General features: G+C 45.7%; 1 protein-coding gene across 4 annotated transcripts in view; it reads right to left on the bottom strand.

The window, feature by feature from the left end:
• Window positions 1–13,000, bottom strand: part of GALNT18 (polypeptide N-acetylgalactosaminyltransferase 18) — a 325,400-nt gene that overhangs the window by 95,568 nt on the left and 216,832 nt on the right. The gene's annotated exons all lie outside the window — the stretch shown is intronic.

Genomic DNA, 13,000 nt, shown 5'->3' with positions numbered 1-13,000 from the left:
GACTTGATTGGCCCGCTGTGGCTGGGACCAATGATGGAAGGTTGAGGGACCCTGGTATTTGGAGGGCAAAAGAAAAAAGAACATCTCATAGTTGGAGTGGCCCTGTGAGGACTGCAGAGAATTTGTCACTGGAGGGGTTGCATCACTCACCAGGACAGACACAGGGCATCCAAATCTTAGGTGGGAATTGGTTCAAGACTAACTTTAAAATCCTGTCCAACTAACTCTGAGGTCTTGGGATCTGTAGGGACTTGCCCAAAGTCACAGAGCAAGGTAGTAGCTGTCCAGGACCAGAGTCTCCTGCCTGTCCCTACGCATTTCTGCCTCCTCGATGATGACGCAAGCAGGGGTGCAAAGAGCAGCCCAGGGCCACGTCCTGCCCGTCCGTGCAGGCCTGTTGGTTTGGGAGCATCATGGGTAATGAGATTTGAAATCAATGTCTTGAACTTCCTTCTAAATATGTTAGTTTTTCTCTAACACCTTTAAACTATGCACCTAGAAACTGGTCTAATACTTCTGGAGTAAATTGGACTACTCAGGGAACTAACCATCCCCTTTATTCTAGAATCTATGTCCCTATTCGTGTAGTTTAAGGTCACATTAACTTTGCCTACTTTTGACTCAAATTGGGTTTACTGGAAACACACACCTACTGATTCTTTTCACATGGTGCTGCTAAGTCAAGCCTCCTTCATCCCCTCTCTTCATGGATGCATGTGTGGGTGGGCACATGCACGCATGCTTGTTGTGTGTGTATATACCTGCCTGCTCTGAGCCAAAGCATAGGATCTTCTGTTTATTTCTCTTTAATTAATCTTTTTAGAGATTCACACTGTCATCCCAAATCCATTTGTTCCCCCCTGACAAACTCCTGATTCTGTTATCCAATGTCTGCTACCTAGCCCTACCAATTTTCAGCTTCTGCAAGTGAAATCACATGGACTTTATTGTCATTCAAGTCATTTTCTTAAAAAATGTGACCCGCCCTGACCAGTGTGGCTCCGTTGGGTTGGGCATCCCGCAAAGAGAAAGGTTGCCGGTTTGATTCTCAGTCAGGGCACATGCCTGGGTTGTGGGCCAGGTCCCCAGTCGGGGTGTGTGCAAGAAGCAACCAATTGATGTTTCTCTCAGACATTGATGTTCCTCTCCCTCTCTTTTTCCCTCCCTTCCCCTCTCTCTAAGAATAAATAAGTAAAATCTTTAAAAGAAAAGTGTGACCCTGGTCCAGATCTAGTGGGGGCTGTCAGGCATTCTCCTTCCAGCCCAGAGAAAATTCAGCTGACTTTTGGGCTAACTCCCGAAAGTCTCACTTTAGCAGATCTGAAAATGACCCGGTGATCTCAGACTGCACAGCTGACTGGGGCAGCCTGGCAATGCCGCTGTCTCACAACGGCCAGGAAGTTGGCCACAGAGCAGCATAATCCCATGTACCCCAGGCTTACCAGGTCCGCGATCATGGTTGACAGGAGGCCTCTTAAAACATTTACTGTTTTATCTCTTCAAAGTCCACCCCTCCTTTGTCCTTTTTGAAAGTGTTAAGTAGAGAGCTCATAGGCCTGGTATTCGTCAGTAAAGTATTGAGGGTACAGAACCTAGAGTGAGACCTGGGTAGTACCTTAGCCCTCGGGTGAGAATCACTGCCCGTGGGGACCACTGTTACTATGGTATTGATGGGACAGGGCTCTGGATAATTGCCACCAATGATTAACCATGAATCCTACCTCTCTGAATTCACACCCTTGTGTGGTGCCTCACACTGAATCTGGGCTCACCGTATGACAAGAGGGTGCAGCCACAGGGACCTCCAGCCAGTCGCGGGCCTTAGGAGGCCTTGCAGCTTCTGCTTTCATTCTCTTGCTGCCCTAAGTAAGGAAGCCCGAGCCAGCCTTCTTATGAATGAGAGGCCCAGAGGGTCCCCAGGCATTTAAGCTACCCCACTGATGCCCCAGACATGGGAGACGTCTAGGCCTTTAGCCATCAGCTGATTGTGAATGCTGACACCTCGCAGAGCGCAGACACACCGCCCTTACTACAGAATTATGGTTCTAGCCATTATTGAGGAATTACGAGCCAATGAATGATTGTTGTTTTTAAGCCACTAACGTCTGGGATGGTTTGTTATACACAAAGGCTATCAAAACATAATCTATTGTTCTGGTACGGTGCTGGGGTTAAAGTTAGATTGTGAACTCCTGATGCACAGGAAATGAATTCAGGCACAGAAGAGCCAGCTTAGAAGGTGGCAGCAAGAGATGAAAAGGCTTTGTTTCTTGTGGGAGCTGCTTGCCTGTTTGTACCTCTGAGCTCTGTTAACAGTGAACTAGAATAAAGCTTTCTGGTGGATTAGCTAGAGAAATATTCTGTTCTCAGCCAGCTACATCCCAAACATTGGCTGCTGATTAGAAGACAGGACTCCTTTAGCCACAACCAAACAACTGCTGTCAAAAATTTTTAAAAGGCCACCCTGGCTGGATGGTTCAGTTGGTTGGAACATTGTCCTGTACACCAGAAGGCGGCAAGTTCAATCCCTGGTCAGGGAACATACCTAGGTTGCAGGTTCAATGCCCCAGTAGGAGCATGTACAAGAGACAACTGATTGATATTTCTCTCTCTATCTCTTGCTCTGCTCTCTCTTTCTCCCTCCCTCCCTCCTCTCTCTCTAAAATTAATAAATATATCCTTGGGTGAGGATTAAAAATAAATAAATAAATGATTTTAAAAGGCCTATAATACCCTAGATAATACCAGGTCACTTTTTGCAAAATACCTTTACCTGGTAATGTTTTCATGTTTTCCTTCAATCTTTGTTAATTGCCAAAGTAAGAAAGATTTCAAAAGCACTTTTGTATATTCTAGAAAAATATTGTCCAAAATATTGCTTATTACATATTAAACATAATATAAATGCTTTTCAGAACTTATCTTTAAAAAACACATAGAGTTGTGCTTTTCTTTATACCTAAACAAAAACACATAACCCATTGTATTTACCTTTTTGCCAAGGCTGCCAGGAAGCTCAGAGACAAATATAATAACTAATCACAGGGTTCTACCAGCATTTTTGCTTCTCTACCTTTGCTAAAGCTTTGATTTTCAAGTTCTAGCCTAAAAGCTGCATTGTCTTTTACCTTTTCCCCTCTAAATAAGCTACCCTTAATTGTTTTTGAAATATTTATAAATAACTTTCAATAAAATGTCTTGGTAGCATATGACAGGAGTGTAATTGCAGAAAGAAGGGGAAGGCTGTATTTCATGTTTGTTTTAATATGTTGAGGAAAGGGGAGGTAGGGAGTCTGCTCTCTGTGACTTTGCCAAATTTAGAATCAATGGCAGAGCTGAAGATAGTGGCTGGGATTGACAAAGAAATACAATTTGCACCCTGCATGGGGCCAGGTGTTATCCTGCTGGTACTGCTCCTCCAGCCCTCTCCTGCTGTCCACAAATCCCTGCTCTGCTGACATCTGGATGACCTCTGTAGATCAGCACGCCCAGAAGCCGTGCTGATGAAACACCACTCGCCTCTGCCTTCGAGGAGGTCACAGGCCACTCTCCATCATCTCCATGCAGACTGCTTGCCTGCTCTCCCTTCTTCAGACTTACATGCCAAATAAAAACACAAAATTTACCAGCCTGTTCAAACAGAGCCCTTTCTTCCCTCCCTATATATGTCCCTTGTACTGCTCCCATAAAAAGCAATTAGCTCCACAGAGTCACCCTAAAAGAAACAAATGCAGACTGAGCAGAAGTCTGGTACCAATGGCTGTTAATCTGATTTAAACACCTGATGAGATACCCTTTATCTCTTGCATAAAAGAAAATAAAGAATCAGGAAATCGATGCCCGATGGGGCTTCATTCTTTGGAAGGCAGCTGCACAGGCATCTTGCAAAACGGCCCTCCAAGCTTGCTGTGGTGAGCCAGGTCCAGCTCCTCATCCTCCCCTCGCTGTTGCAGGTGATCATTCCCCATGTTTGCCACTGGTTTGGGGAAAGCAGGAGTGAAGGGAAAGGCCACATTCATTCATTCATTCATTCATTCATTCATTCTATGACTACTGAACATTCATTATGTACCAAGTACTGATCTAGCTGCTGTGGTGACAACTGTGAACAAGACAGTCCCTATGAAACTTTCATTCTACTAGATGTTTAAAAGGTATGTTATGTGACGTACTCCACTGAGGAGGCAGGGAGGTCGGGGAGAGAGGGAGAAGGAAAGATGGAGGAAGAGGGGAAGAAAGAGGGGGTATATAGAGGAAAATGAAGAGGAAAGGAGGAAGGATGGGGGTAGAATAAAGAAAGAAAGAGGGGAAGGGAGATTTTTGAAAAAGAAAAGAAAATCGGAAATTAATTCAGTGCTTCCAGACACAGAGGCTTCTCAAACAATGGGCCTCCTGGGCCTGAGAAACAATGCCTGGTGCACCCCTGGGAGGGGACTACTAGGCATGGATGCTGCTAGACATCCTACAATGCACGAGACAGCCCTCCACAGTAAAAACTTATCCAGTTCAAAATGTCAATAGCACTGAGTTGGAAAAACCTTGCATAATAGCTCTTACAGTAAGTAGTCTCCCCTTATCCATAGGGGATTCGTTCCAAGAACCCCGTGGATGCCTGAAACAGCAGATAGTACCCAACACTACATAGACTATGTTTTTTCCTGTATGTACATACCTATGATAAAGTTTAATTTATAAACTAGGTACAGTAAGGAATTAACAACAATAACCAATAATAACATAGAACAACTATAACAGTGTGGTGTATTAACAGTTATATGAATGTGATCTCTCTCTTTCTGACAGCTGATCTGATAATCTGATACCCAAGATGACTACCAAGTGACTAACGGGTGGCTAATGCATATACAGTCTGGATAAGCTGGACAAAGGGATGATGCACAGCCCAGGTGGGATGGAGGGGGATGGCATGAGATTTCATCGTGCTACACTACTCAGAATGGCTCTTACTTTAAAACTTATGAAGTGTTTATTTTGGAAGTTTTCCATTTAGTATTTTGGGGCCATGACTGAGTGTGTGTATCTGGAATGATAGTAAGCAAAACCATGGATAAGGGTAGACTACTGTAATTAGTGATGGAGGTCTCGTTCTGGAAATCTGAGCATGTAGTTTTGTGGCATTTTCAAACTGGCAGCCCTGGGGCTGCTTCTGCTCAGAGACATATTTGTCCTGTATGACATTCCTGCTTTAACTGGCCAGAGCTGAGTAGGAGCTGCCCCTTTAGAAGGGCCCTGTAACACGGACTGCCAGCTGGCCAGGGTCCAAGCCTAGAGGGGCCTGCACTCAGTTTAATGCTCCTGACTATGGTGCCCTCTTGGCCCTCACCTTCCCCCACGCACAGCTGGCTTCCTCCTCTCTGCCTGAGGGCTTTCTCTGACCACAGGAGCCACTAGACATTATCTCCACAGATTGCCCTCAATCTGTCAGGGCTAGAGGATGGGGGATAAATACTACTTGTTATGGGTTGACTTGTGCCCCCCTCCCAATTCGTGTGTTGAAGTCTTAGCCTCCGGTATCTTAGGATATGACCTTATCTGTATACAGGGTTGTTGCAGAAGTAATTAGCTAAGATGAGGTCATGATGGAGTAGAGGGGCCTATAATCCAATACAACTGATGTCCTTATAGGAAGACAGCCATATCGAGACAAGCACAAGGGGAGAATGCCACACGATGACAAAGGCATAGACTGGAGTGATGCTCATGCAAGCCAAGGAACACCTTGATCTTGAACTCCCAGCCTCCAGAACTGTGAGACAAGCTCTGTTGTTAAGCCACCCAGTTGGTGGTCCTTTGTTACAGCAGTCCTAAGAGACTAATTCTTCCTAGCTTCCTCACTCCTCAGGAGGGACATTGCTGAGGCAGGTTGTACAGTCTCCTGGTGGTTCCCAGGATGACTGGGACCCAGAGGCCATAGTGGTACCTTGCTCGTTGTCCACAATATTAGCTTTCTTCTCTGCCCTGACTCACTTCCCCATGCCCCCACCACTTTCCTTGGATATTCTCCCACACAAATGAGTTCATCTCAACTCCTGTCTCAAGGTCCGCCTCTGGTAGAACCCAAATTAAGTCATATGTTCTCCAAGTCACTATGGTTCCAGTAGCTACTTCACTCTTGCCTGGTCCTCGAAACCATGTTTATTTTCAACCCCTAACCTATGTATATAATGCATATGTAAATGTGTGTGTTCACGTACATCCCTCTACTTCAACATCTCTGCATTAACTGGTTAATGTTTAATAAAGTAAATAATAATAAAAATGATATACTCCACATTATTCTAAGCATTTTGCATACATATCTCATTTAAGCCTTTTGACAACCTTATGATGTACTTACCATTATTATCATTCTATTTTGAAGACAAGGAAAATAAGGTATACTGTGAGCCGGGTAGGAAGTGGTGGACTCAGGACCTAAATCTAACCAGGCTGTCCCCAGAGTCCACACTCTTTACCTCCACACTTATTGCCTCCCTAGGATAAAAAACTGACCTGCTTAAGAAACAGCTAGTTAAAAACATGGGTTCCAGGCACCACCCCATGCAGGGTCTGATTAGCAGATCTAGGGTAGGACCAGAGACTCTGAATTTCATACAAGCTCCCTGTGAGATTCTGATAGGCAGGCAAGCCTGGTAACAACTGACATAAATGAAGATGGGCTTTGTAAGTGCGTGGGAGGGAGCCTCCTCTGGAATTACGTGAGGTTCCAGCCCTTAACTGAAGGCCTCAGACTCTGAAAAGGCTCCCCAGTAACCTGGCCAGATCGTTTTCCTCCATATTCTCCCAAGCCCATGGGCTCTGCCTTGCTGCCCTCAGTTGCAGACCCTTCACTCTGCAGTCTGTTTCCATTTTACCGCGTGGCCCTCTTTGGATCTGATGCCTTGGACTGTCCCTCTGTAGTTCCCCAGCTGCCCCCACCCCCTGCGCAGAGCATTGCGTTTTGTCTCCTCTGCCGACCCCCACAGTTTCAGGCCAGCCCGCCCCTCCTCTAACTCAGTGCTGTCCTCACAAGCTCAGCCTGGATTAGAGTTGCCACCCCCTCTCTCCAGTTGCCTGGGAAGGGAGTGTGAACACCCCACTGAGAAGCGCTAATAATTGTTAGTCTCCAATGGTGCTAATTTAAAGATTAAAAGCACAGTGCATTTCTGTTTATTCCTCTAAAAGTGAACAGTGGCTGGTCTTCCTTAGATCAGAAGATTAACTGGCTTTCCTCTAAAGCCATTTAGGGCCATTGAAACACAAACAGTATGCCAATACACTTTACAGAAGAGATTATTCATTAGGATGCAAGGATCGTCAAATTCAGATGAGCATTCACTCACCTGAAAAGCACAGAAATAAATATGTGTAGATGCCACCAGACCCCCACCCTCTGAAGAATCTGGAGGAGGTCTCTGGACCCAGGTGGCCCTGCTGATGAGTGATGGTGAGCCCGACTCGGAGAGCTGGCATCCGGGGAAGAATAGACAGTCCGAGCAGGGGCAGCCGTGTTTTGTGCACCCCTCTCAAAGATCACTCCAGGCAAGCTTTCAAATCCTGGGCAGTTTACAAATGCCTTCCATGGGGTTTATTCTTCTGTCCAATACCCTCAGCAGCTATACTTCAGTCCAACTCCTTTAATAGCTGCATTTCTTCAAAGTCAATTGATACTGAAGTAGATTTGAAATGGTCTTAAATTGTTCTCCTTACTCAGGACTTGGGGAAAGAAAAGCTCCACCCAGGACCCCCACCGATGGCACATAAATATGGCTATAGGACCTAAGCAGTGTCACAATCTACCTGGGAGGATCCCAGCATTAATTCAGTCTTAGCAAGTCATAGAAAGTCCCCAAATTACCACCTAATAGCCACCTATTTCTAGGTCTACTCTTTTGTGTCATAACCAGGCATTGGTGACCACAAACACCCACAGGCAGTACGTACTCCTCACCGGTCTCCAAAAGCCAGGCTCTCAGTATCCACTAATGCCCTTTTACCTGCTATAAAAATGGCTCATTTTCCAAAAGATCCTGTATCCTGTAACAAAATGGTCAGAACTGGTTTCTGACGATGATTGTGGCAAAGATGGTATAAAAATGGTCCCCTGAACAGTCAGGGATATGTTGGGTGCTGATCAAAGTTTCTCTCTCTTTGTCTCTCTCACAACAACAATCAAAGCCCTGATTTATAACATTTGCCAATGTTGGTGGTGTAAATACTCCTACCACAGCGGATTTCACCCTGCTAACATAATGCCACTGACTCCGAGTTGAAAAGAAACGTGCAGAGGTAGGAAAGGGTGTGTGTGATCAGCAGGTGGTGGTCCAGGTCAGCCCCAGCACACTGGTTCTAATGCCAGGGCAGAAGGGCTGCTGTTCTGTGGGCGTCCCCCCGACTCACTATGTAATGGGCTCAGTACTTTACATCAACCCATCCCATTCTTTATTCATTCACTCAGCAATTACACACTAAGCACATATGAAGTACCATACATTATTCTATATTCTCATCTTATTGAAATCTCACTAACCCCCTGCAAACAATGGCATCTATAGCTAATGCTTATTTATTTAGTGCTGACCACATGGCAGGTACCGTCCTAAACCCACTTTATATACGGGGTGGGGCACAAGTAGGTTTATAATTATGAGCACATGAATAATCTTGTATTATTATTTATCAATTATTGTATTATTTTCTTTTTATTCTTGTTTATTCTAGTATAGTTGTCCCAATTTTCCCTTTTGCCCTCCTCTGCCCATACCATCCCCGGCTCCCACAGTCAATCTCCACACTGTTGTCCACGTCCATGGTCATTCATACATGTTGTTTGACTAATCCCTCCCCTTTCTTGTATTATTTTCTGTAAGAGCAACTGTAAACCTACTTTGGCTATACGCTGTATTCCTCATTCAATCTCCTCAACAACCATAATACTACTCCAGGTAGGTAGTATTATTATCCCCATTCCACAGATTAGGAAATCAGAGTACAGAGTGGAGGGATTCGCTCAGGGATAGGGCTGAGATGTAAATCCAAGCACCCCACCTGGTTCTTCATGTTCTTAATCCCTCATATTATCTTCAATGACAAAGGAGAAAACTCAAGGATCAGACTTTAAATGACATACTGAAAACAATAGAGACAGTAAGGAATGAGCAGGGGTTCAAACTCTTATCTGCCTGACTATCTAAAGACTTTACTCTTTACTCTTTTGCCCCACAGCCTGCCAAAGGAGCCATGTGTCTCCGGCCTCAACAGCACTCTATGATCAGGGGTTCATTTCAGGAAGAAAAGTTCCTCTTTTTTACAACTACATATGCTTAGAGCCCGAGTGAAGGGATTAGATGGCCAAATTCGGGTTTTTTTATTTGACTAGAAGGCTGATACAGAGTATTCACACACAAAATCAATTTCTCTGGAATACAAATCCCTGAGCAAGGAATAACAGAAAGGGCTTAAGTTTGGGTAAGGGTTTCCTCAAGTGCTTGTTTCGCACCTTCGGGATTCCATCCAATACGGGTCCCAGGACAAAGGGTTGCCTGAATCAATCTGAGTGTTCACAGGTTCAACCACACCCTTCACCTCCTGGCAGGGGATTCTGAACTCTTACACCCTCTGCTCCTGATGCCCCCAGTCTTGCCCAAGGTCACAGAGCTGGTAATCAGGAAGAGAGTCCAACCCTCCTTCCCCCAGGGCCAGACCTCCAGGCTCTCATTTCCACCAACTCTATTTGACTACCATGAGGAATTAAAAAAAACGAAAATGAGAATAATAGACTAATAGAAATCAGTTGTCTTCATGGACTAAATGACCTTGGAAAAGGGCCAACTTGCCTTTGTGTTCCCTGGGGCTGGGTAAGGAGGAGATTCCTATAAAGCAAAGGTGGGACTGCAGCCCAAACACTGTGAAATTACTTACAGGGAATAAAATACTCTGGCTACTCTGATGGTTTTCAGCAGGAATCCGAGGACTTATTAAAACTGCCATGACGGGTGATTCATGTCATTCAGGCAGAGTAGACACTCACCAGCCCCAGCCCCTCCAACTCTGGAATACTGGTAGGCAAGCTGCCTGGGAGCTCTAGGGAGGGTGTGACTGATGTTCCAAAGCTATGGGAAATCCTGGCATCAGCATTTAACAGCAGGTTAATTCCAAACTGAGAACAAGCCCTCTTGGTGTCCCATCAGGCAAAGGGAATTTAGGGATGGCCAGGCCCAGGCCCTCCTATCACTATGGAGCAGCACTTGAGAAGGACAGTTGCCATGGCAGTTGTAACAGCCAGGGGCCAACTGGAATTTTGGTGCGAACTTATTTCGTGCGAGACTTGGAGAGGTTAGAGTGCTGTCTAGCTCGGAAACTTGATGATCCAGAATGTCATGACTGGGAGCCCAAGAGTTTGTCATTCTGAGTCCAAAATTTTAAGATTCTGAGATCCCTAGAGTCTGTGATTCTCAGAGAGTAACTCCCATAACCTGGAGATCCTAGGATTCTAGGCTTCTGCAAATGCTGGTGTTGTAACACCCCTCCCCGCTATACCAAGCTCAGTGGTACACCAGTGCTTTCGAACTAACTGTTCCCTCTGCCTGGAACATTCTTCCTGCCTCAGTTGACCTACCTCAGGTTCTTTGGGAAGCCTTCTTTCATCTTCAGCTCTCCAAATGGAGGGAAGACTAGAGGTAGGAAGGAGATTTTTCTCTCCTTAGAACTCAGACGCAGGGTACTAGGCGACCAATGAAGACCAGCATCAGTCTTGAGGTCCAAATCCTGCTGGCACAGCCCTGAACATAACCCCCGGCCCCCGACCCCAGGAAGAGCTAAAGCTCCCACAGGTTGTAAATCCGCTCTGTATTTCTACAAATCACTGCTGCTCAGGCTGTGTGACCGGCAGCCCGAGCCTGGCTGATTCCCGACTCAGCGTGCCCAGGGGGCTCTGCACACATATTTACAGCCCAGCTCACTGTCGGTGCTTGTCAGATCAGGAGGCCTGATGCTCTTTCCCTCAGCTCGCAGAACACCTTAAGGCAATCTATTCTCAAAGGAAGGATCCCGTGAAGGAGTGGGTGACAAGGCAGAATCCAAGCGCCCTGCTCTTCGCCCTCGATTTTATTTCTTTATTGAAAGATGTCATGTAGAGCAGAAAGAACAGGGCTCAGGGGAGACACAGACCTCATTTTAATTCCCAGGGCAGCCACTTAGCTGCTGTGTGACTTAACCTCTCTGAACCTCAGTTTCCTCATCTTTGAGGTGGGAAAAATGTCATCTACCTCTTGGGTTGCTGTGAAATAATGCCTGACAAGTTGGAAGTGCTTAATGGTAGTACCGTTACTACTATTAATAGTTGTTCATTAGTCTGAACTCTTCGTTCCCCTCCTCCCTTTCAAAAGAAGACGCTAACCTGGGAGCAGGGACCCCCCACACTATTTGGGAAAGCCAGGACTGCAGCAAATTACCCCGGATTTCCCTAGGCACAGAACACCACTGCTCCTCCTCAAGGGCCACTCAAAATCTGGCTGGTCCATTTTCAACCCCCAACCCCCTTCCTACCCCAATCTGTCAACCATTTACTTAACAACCCCTCATATGGCAATTTCTATGTACAAGGCACTCCTAAGAGCTTTGTTTTTATTGAGTCACTTGATCCTCCTAAGAACCCTGCTAGGTAAGTCCTACTGGTAACCCACTTTAGAAATGAGGAAATGGAAGCACAAAGAGTTTAAGAAACTTTTCCAAGTTCAAATAATTAGCAAGTGGTGGAGCCAGTATTCCAAGTTTGGCAGTTCGGCCCTAGAGTCCAGGTACTTAACACATTTCCTATCTTTGGGGCTAAGAGTAGGAGGGGCATTTAATGAACATCTCAGCAGTCTTGCTTTGTGATTTAAAGCAGATTAAAAAAAATAAAAGAAGCCTGTGTTATATCTGTTCTCATTCACAGTAACCTCCATGAGGCAGGGACCTGTTATGCTCTTGGGCCCATTTTCCAAATGGACAAAATGAGGCTAGGGAGGAAGTGCCAGGGTATTCACATGCCCATTCCCACAGTCACTGTTGAGGTCAGCTCCTGGGTGTGTTAATTCCCAGAACATCCAGTCAGCTCTGTGCATGGCAGAGAAACCTTCCATAGCTTTGGAGGAAGCCCCCAGGTAAAGAGATGCAGAGGTGGGCAATGGGAGGTAAGCTGTGCACACCTAAAAGGCAAGGGCAGAGATATGGCTTAGTACCGCCTGCTCTACAGACTCTTGGCCCAGGGCTCGCACAGAGCCTGGCCCACAGCAGGGAAACTGTAGATGTTTATTTTGTTTTAATAAAAATATGTTTATAAGAATGAATGAATGAATAAATGATGTCTCAGCTCAGTGCTTTCTAGTGACTAAGACTTAAACTCTTCCAGGAAGATTCAGGGACTCTCTTTTTTCAGTTCCTTTTGCTCTTTGGCCCTATCTCCCTCTTTGTGGCGGTCTGTTGAAATGCCCGGCTAAACTGTGAGTTCCTTGGGAGGAGATGGGCTCTTCCTCTTCCTGTTACTTAGCCTGCTGTTTAATAGAGGGTTGTTGTCTGGTGGGTAGCACATGGAACAGAAGACCTTGGACTAAGGTTTAAGGCTGTCTCTGGAAAATAACCAGAAAACCCCAGTGGTCCTACTGTGAAGCCTCACAACTCCCTAGGAATCAAAGAGCCACTCTGTCTGTAGCCTGCTTTCTGAAGTTTCAGCACCGACGTGGTTCCTGACACACGCTGGACACGTGGTCTCACTGGGTTTGTCTCACACACATTGTCCCACTCAACCCGTACAGGACCTTGCAAGTTAAACAGTACTGTAGCCATTGTGAATAGAAGGAAACTGCGGCTCAGCAGCACTAAGACTCTTGCTTAAAGCCATACAGCTCATGAATGTCAAGGCCCAAACTCAATCCCAGCAACACAAGGCAGGTCAGAGGATGGGTTTTGTCATCTTTTCTCCTTAAGAGTACTGTTAACCTTTAGAAATTTTGCTTGCTCA

This window comes from Desmodus rotundus, chromosome 5 (genome assembly GCF_022682495.2).
Source record: "Desmodus rotundus isolate HL8 chromosome 5, HLdesRot8A.1, whole genome shotgun sequence".
NCBI lineage: Eukaryota > Metazoa > Chordata > Mammalia > Chiroptera > Phyllostomidae > Desmodus > Desmodus rotundus.
Note: the sequence above shows the minus strand (reverse complement) of the source record. Positions and strands in the feature narration are given on the sequence as shown.